Below are 6,219 nucleotides of genomic sequence, written 5' to 3'. Positions count from 1 at the left end.
TCTCTGATTTCCAACTGTCATTCTTCATTAGATCGTGTTGAATCTATCATCAAGCTGCAGCAGTCAAGACCCAATTGCTCAAAAAAGACTTTGGCATGAGATTCCACAGAACATGGAAGGTAGAAGTTAATATACGTTAGTATGGAAACAGATAATTTTATTATAGTTGTTATTATTATATGTTGTCAAGTAGAGAAATTACAGGGAAGCAAATGATATAAATGGCTTATGAGTAATAAATTGTGAGGGGGACAGTATGGCAGATAAGAATGAATTAACCTTGTTTCACTACTTGTAAGATATATACGATTTTATTTTTTCAAATAAAAATAGTTCAACATTATGCTTATAAATGCACATTTTAGTTTTCTTGGTCAAGAAAGTACAAACCTAGGTTTTTTCTTTTACATTATGTAAGTTTTAATAAGACATTGTCATAGGCACAGTTAAACTATAAATTAAATTAAACTCAACGAATAAGAATTCTGTAACATATTCACTTAGTCAAAGCAAATAACTAATATGACACACTGCAATACAAAATTTATTAATAATGGGGCTGGTGGTAAAACACTAGAACATCCTTGAATTTATTTCAAAATAAAAAGGGAACTTCTAGAGTGAATGAAGAATTCAACGACTTGTTTAACACACACTTTTTTTTTTACTTGCCATAAGAATATTTTATTTTATTTTTCATCAACTTTTATTTTAAGTTCCAGGGTACATGTGCAGGATGTGCAGGTTTGTTACATAGGTAAACAGCACACACTTTTCAATACCTAAGTGCCTACACTGTAACTAGTAAACTGATAAATAAGACACTTTCATTGTTTCCAATCAATAAACCGGCAGAAAGAAAAATAATTATAACAATATTACAAACTCTATGGTAAAGCTATAGTTTATATGCAGTTAGAAAGAACGAAAATAATTATTTTTGTTAATGAGAAAAGACTTCAAAGAAACAGTGACATTTAAACTTGGTATTGAGATGAAGGCACAAAAGTAGACTGAGAATAAATTATGAAGATTTTTAAAATATACTATGAAAACTTGGGAGTCAAACAAACTCTTGAAACAAATAGGTGACATAAGCTGATTTGCTTTCCATAGCAATCAATCTGGTCTCAGTTATAGGTGATGCATGTGCACAGACAGAAACTGGGAACAAGGCTTTTGCATAAGTTCAGACAATAGACGATTAGAGGCTCAACAAAAAGGGTAGAGATTGAAATGCAGAGGAGAGAAAGATTCAACAGTGATAAGTAATGTTAGAGGCAGAATCTGTACAATTTAGTGAAAAATAAAAGATAAGTATTTCAAAGAATAGATAAAATAACAAATATACGATGAATATACATATAAATGGAAACAAATAACTTTTAGGTGTATTTTTTGGGGCTTTCATCTACAGAGATCCAACAGAAAGTTTTTTTTAAAAAATGCACTGGCTTATTTCACTTAGCATAGCATCCTCAAGATTCATGCGTGTTGTTGCATGTGACAGGTTTTCTTCTTTTATGACTGACTAGTATACTGTTATATGCATATAACAGTATATGCATATACTAAATTTTCTATGAGATATCTAAAGTAATCAAGCTCACAGAAGCAGAAAGGAGAACAGTGGTTGCCAGGGACTGGGAGGAGAGGGAAATAGGGATTTGCTGTTCAATGGGTATAAAATTTCAGTCACGCAAGATAAAATAGTTCTAGGGATATGTTGTAAAACTGTGCTTATAGCTAACAATATGGTACTGTAACCTTAAAATTTTGCTAAATGGGTAGATCTCACATTATATGTTTTGTTAACCATAATAAAAAATACACTGTATGGTGGAACAATACAGTCACTGTGGTTTGTGGGTTTGTTTGTTACAACATGGAATTTAATAATATATACCACAGGAAATAAATACTCTCATTATCCTACTCCTAAGATATATTAATCAATGTCTTAACATAATCAATATTTATTTCTCACTCACCCAAAACTTGATGTAGGCTATGTAGCCCTTGTCTATCTTTTAACTTCTCAATCTGGAACATAGTGTCTCCAAGGTCATTACTGGAAGTTTGTATTAGAATTTTTAAGACGACCAGTAGTGGAAATGTCTTTCACTGCTTTCATCCCACATCTTGTGTAGGGCCCAAGTACATGGACTCAGTAAAACTGCAAGAAAGGCTGAGAAATAACTTCTTGTGTGTCTAGGAAGAGAAAGTGATACACTAAGTAAATAATAACACATCTGTCACATCACAAATAATTACTAATAGTAATCTACTGTATTTAATTCTAGTCACAATTATTTAAAGACTTTCTACATAAAACTACGTGTAAGTGGAATTGTGTTATTTTGTTTTTCGTTTGTACTGCGTAAAACTCTATCATGGTAATTTTTGTGTACAATAGCCCCCATTATCCACGGCTTCTGTTGCCCCTGGTCAACCACGGTTAGTAATATTAAATGGAAAATCCCAGAAGTAAACAACTCATGATTTATTCATTTATTTAATTGTTTATTTTGAGACAGAGTCTCACTGTGACACTCAGGCTGGAGTGCAGTGGCGCAATCTCGGCTCACTGCAACTTCCGCTTCCCGGGTTCAAGCGATTCTTTGCTTCCAGAGTAGTTGGGATTACAGGTGTGAACCACCATGCCGGGATAACTTTTGTATTTTTAATAGAGACGGGGCTTCACCATATTGGCCAGGCTGGTCTCGAACTCCTGACCTCAAGTGATCCACCCGCCTCGGCCTCCCAGCATACGTGACCCACTGTGCCCAGCCAACAGTTCATAAGTTTTAAATTGCACGCTGTTCATCAGAAAGCTCACTGTCTGGCTCCCGCCCCTTAGTCACTTAGTGAATCATTCTTTTGCCCAGCATATCCACGCTGTCCATGCTACCTGCCCACGAGTCACTCAGTAGTCCTCTTGGTGATCAGATTGACAGATTAAGAGAAGAAGAATGGTGAAGACAGTACAATAAAATATTTTGAGAGAGAAAGAGACTACATTCATGTAGCTTTCATTACTGTATATTGTTATAATTATTCTATCTTATCATTAGTTATGGTTAATTTCTTACTGTGCCTAATTTACAAATTAAACTTTTTCAGATATGCATTATGTGAAGAAACATAGTGCATGTAGTATACATTAAATTTGGTATTATTTTTGGTTTCAGGCAGCCACTGGGGGGTCTTGAAATGTGTCCCCCATGGCTAAGCAGGGGCTACCATAAACAATTTTATTGATATACTTCATTTTTAAATGACAACAGTTATCTCTTTCAATGTAATTGGTTTACCTAATGTTTGAAATGCAGAAAAGATAAGAATCTAGGAAGACCCTAAGATTTTTATTTTGAGTAATCAAGTAGAGAGTTTTGTTATATATTAAAATGGGAAAGGATAGATTGAAAGAAATCGTGAACTCTGTTTTGAACTTGTGATGTTAAGATACCTATTAGAATGAAAATATTAAGTGGACAGTCCAGGATTTCCATCTGGAATTCAGCCAGTATTTTTTATTCAAATTGACTGATCTAGATTCCACAAATTTGAAATACCACCATATAAATGACGAAATTTCTACATATATGTATAGGTTGGTTCTGCTTTCTATTTTGTTCTATTAAGTCTTTTTTTTCTAGCCCTGTTCATATTCTGATAATTTTATTATTACAATTTTTGGGCATTCTTTATTTTATGATGGTACCTTGCATTTTGTTATTTTCTTTAGAGTGACGTATTTAATCATAAAATGATTTTCAGAACTAATTCCTCAACCTGTTCCCCTTCCAAATAATACATGCAGCATCTTTGAGACTATACTGCCTAATAAAAATCCTTTATATGAATATAAAAATCAAACAGAAGTCCATTTTTAACCTAAGCTCAGTTGAGTGGGCTTCTCCTCTTTAAAAACAAATGTCCCCTAAGGCACTGAGTTCTAAATAAAGTTGATGTTAAAAGAGTAGTACAGAAAACTTTTTCAAACACAACTTTCATGTGAATATAACAAAAACTTTCACTTGAATAAAACAAAAGAAAAACACTGAAAAATAAACACAGCTGGTAAAACTAACTGAAATATTTAAAAAACATTGTATTTTAAATCGTAACATTTCATCTTTCTAAGCCAATAGTGTCATTTAATGAAGTGTTAGTTATGATTCTGTACTGTACGTTATTTATTGCTTACTAAGCATCCACTTTCCCATCCTATGTCCTTACAGAATTTCAAAATTCATTCAGATTTGCATTCTTCTTCACTCTGTTGTGTGTTTCACAGAAGAAGCCCACAACCCCATAAGTATGCTATTCTCTTTGCCTGTGCCTGTTTTGCCATGAGCATGTGGCACAGTTATGAACAAACACACGTTAGAAGAAGTTGTTTACAGGGCTCAGATAAGACTATATAAACACAACATTTCTTCTTCCTTTGGAGATTTTTAAAAAATTGAATTGATGCCTCGATGTGTCTGAAACTCCTAGAACTATTATGGTAACTTTGGCATACAGAAAATGACAACATACAAAACATACACCTGAGGTTTTGATGATATTTTAAAATCAGAAATAACTTATAATGGTAAGGACCTACCTCCCAACATCTAAATAATATGACGAAATTTTGTTCTCTATTTTCTTTTATTTGCAGCTGAAATTGTCCTTGTTTGTTTGGCTGAGCACAGGGGACTTTATTGATGGTACATGACAAGGTGAGGCTCCCTAGGCCCCTCCTTCTTCAAGGGGTCTGCATGGAAACTGTGAGGAGGGGAGATTCTCAGTGTGGTGGGGGACTGAATGTGGCAGGGACTCCCCATCAGCTGAGGGCCTCTTTTTGTATCTTGTGCTCTCCCTGGGGCTGGTGGTCTGGGGGTCTTACTCTTTGGAGGTCAAGTGGACCATGAGGTCTATCACCCTGTTGCTGTTGCCAAATTCATTGTCATACCAGGAAATAAGCTTGACAAAGTGGTTGTTGAGGGCAATGTCAGCTCCAGCATTGAAAGCGGAAGAGTGGGTGTTGCTGTTGAATTCGGAGGAGACAACCTGGTGCTCAGTGTAGCCCAGGATGCCCTTGAGCGGGCCCTCCGATGCCTGCCCCACAACCTTCTCGATGCCATCGTATTTGGCAGTTTTTTCCAAACAGCAGGTCAGGTCCACAACTGACAGGTTGGTAGTAGAGACACAGAAGGCCATGCCAGTGAGCTTCCCATTCAGCTCAGGGTGACCTTGCCCCTGTTCTTGACAGTGCCAGTAGATGCAGGGATGATGTTCTTTAGAGCTCCACAGCCTTCACGCCACAGTTTCCTGGAATGGCCATCCACAGTCTTTTGGGTGGCAGTGACTACAGGAAATGTGGTCATGAGTCCCTCCACAATGACAGTTGTCATGGATGACCTTGGCCAGGGGTGCTAAGCAGTTGGTGGTACAGGAGGTATTGCTGACAATCTTGAGGCTGTTGTCATACTTCTCATAGTTCACGCCCATCACAAACACGGGGTCATCACTAGAGGCGGCAGAGATGATGACCTTTTTGGCTCCCCCTGCAAATGAGCCCCAGCCTTCTCCATGGTGGTGAAGACACTGGTGGACTCCACAACACATTTAGTGCCAACATCACCCCATTGGATTTTGGTAGGATCTTGGTCCTGGAAGATGATGATGGGATTTCCATTGATGACGAGCTTTCCATTCTCAGCCTTGACTGTACCATGGAATTTGCCATGGGTGGAATCATACTAGATCATGTAGACTATGTTGTTGAGGTCAATGAAGGGGTCATTGATGGTGACAATATCCACTTTACCAGAATTAAAAGCAGCCCTAGTGACCGGGTGCCCAATATAGTCCAATCCGTTGACTCTGGCCTTCACCTTCACCATGGTGTCTCAGGGAAGAGGCTGGTGGTGCATGAGAAGATGCAGCTGTCTGTTGAACCAGAAAAGCAGAGAGCCTGAAATTGTTCTTAATGATTACAAGTACAAACCAAAATGCCTTAAATGATTTTAAAAGCTTTCTTGAATTATTAACAGTTCATTTCACCTAGGGGGCAGTGATGAGCTGGGGAAAAAAATGACCACATTGGTACAGTATACTGAAGTGCAGGTTGCCACTCTCACTCTTGCAAATAATTTTAATTGCTCTCCTAAACTGTCTGTCTTGGAAAAAAATTTTGAGTTGAATAAATTTCCAAATATTCATGTT

General features: G+C 36.9%; 1 pseudogene; it reads right to left on the bottom strand.

Moving 5' to 3' along the window:
* Window positions 1-4,620: 4,620 nt before the first annotated feature.
* On the bottom strand, window positions 4,621-5,921 carry LOC101151725 (glyceraldehyde-3-phosphate dehydrogenase-like; annotated as a pseudogene).
* Window positions 5,922-6,219: the final 298 nt, after the last annotated feature.

Source organism: Gorilla gorilla, chromosome 8, assembly GCF_029281585.2.
Source record: "Gorilla gorilla gorilla isolate KB3781 chromosome 8, NHGRI_mGorGor1-v2.1_pri, whole genome shotgun sequence".
In the NCBI taxonomy this organism is placed as follows: Eukaryota; Metazoa; Chordata; class Mammalia; order Primates; family Hominidae; genus Gorilla; species Gorilla gorilla.
Note: the sequence above shows the minus strand (reverse complement) of the source record. Positions and strands in the feature narration are given on the sequence as shown.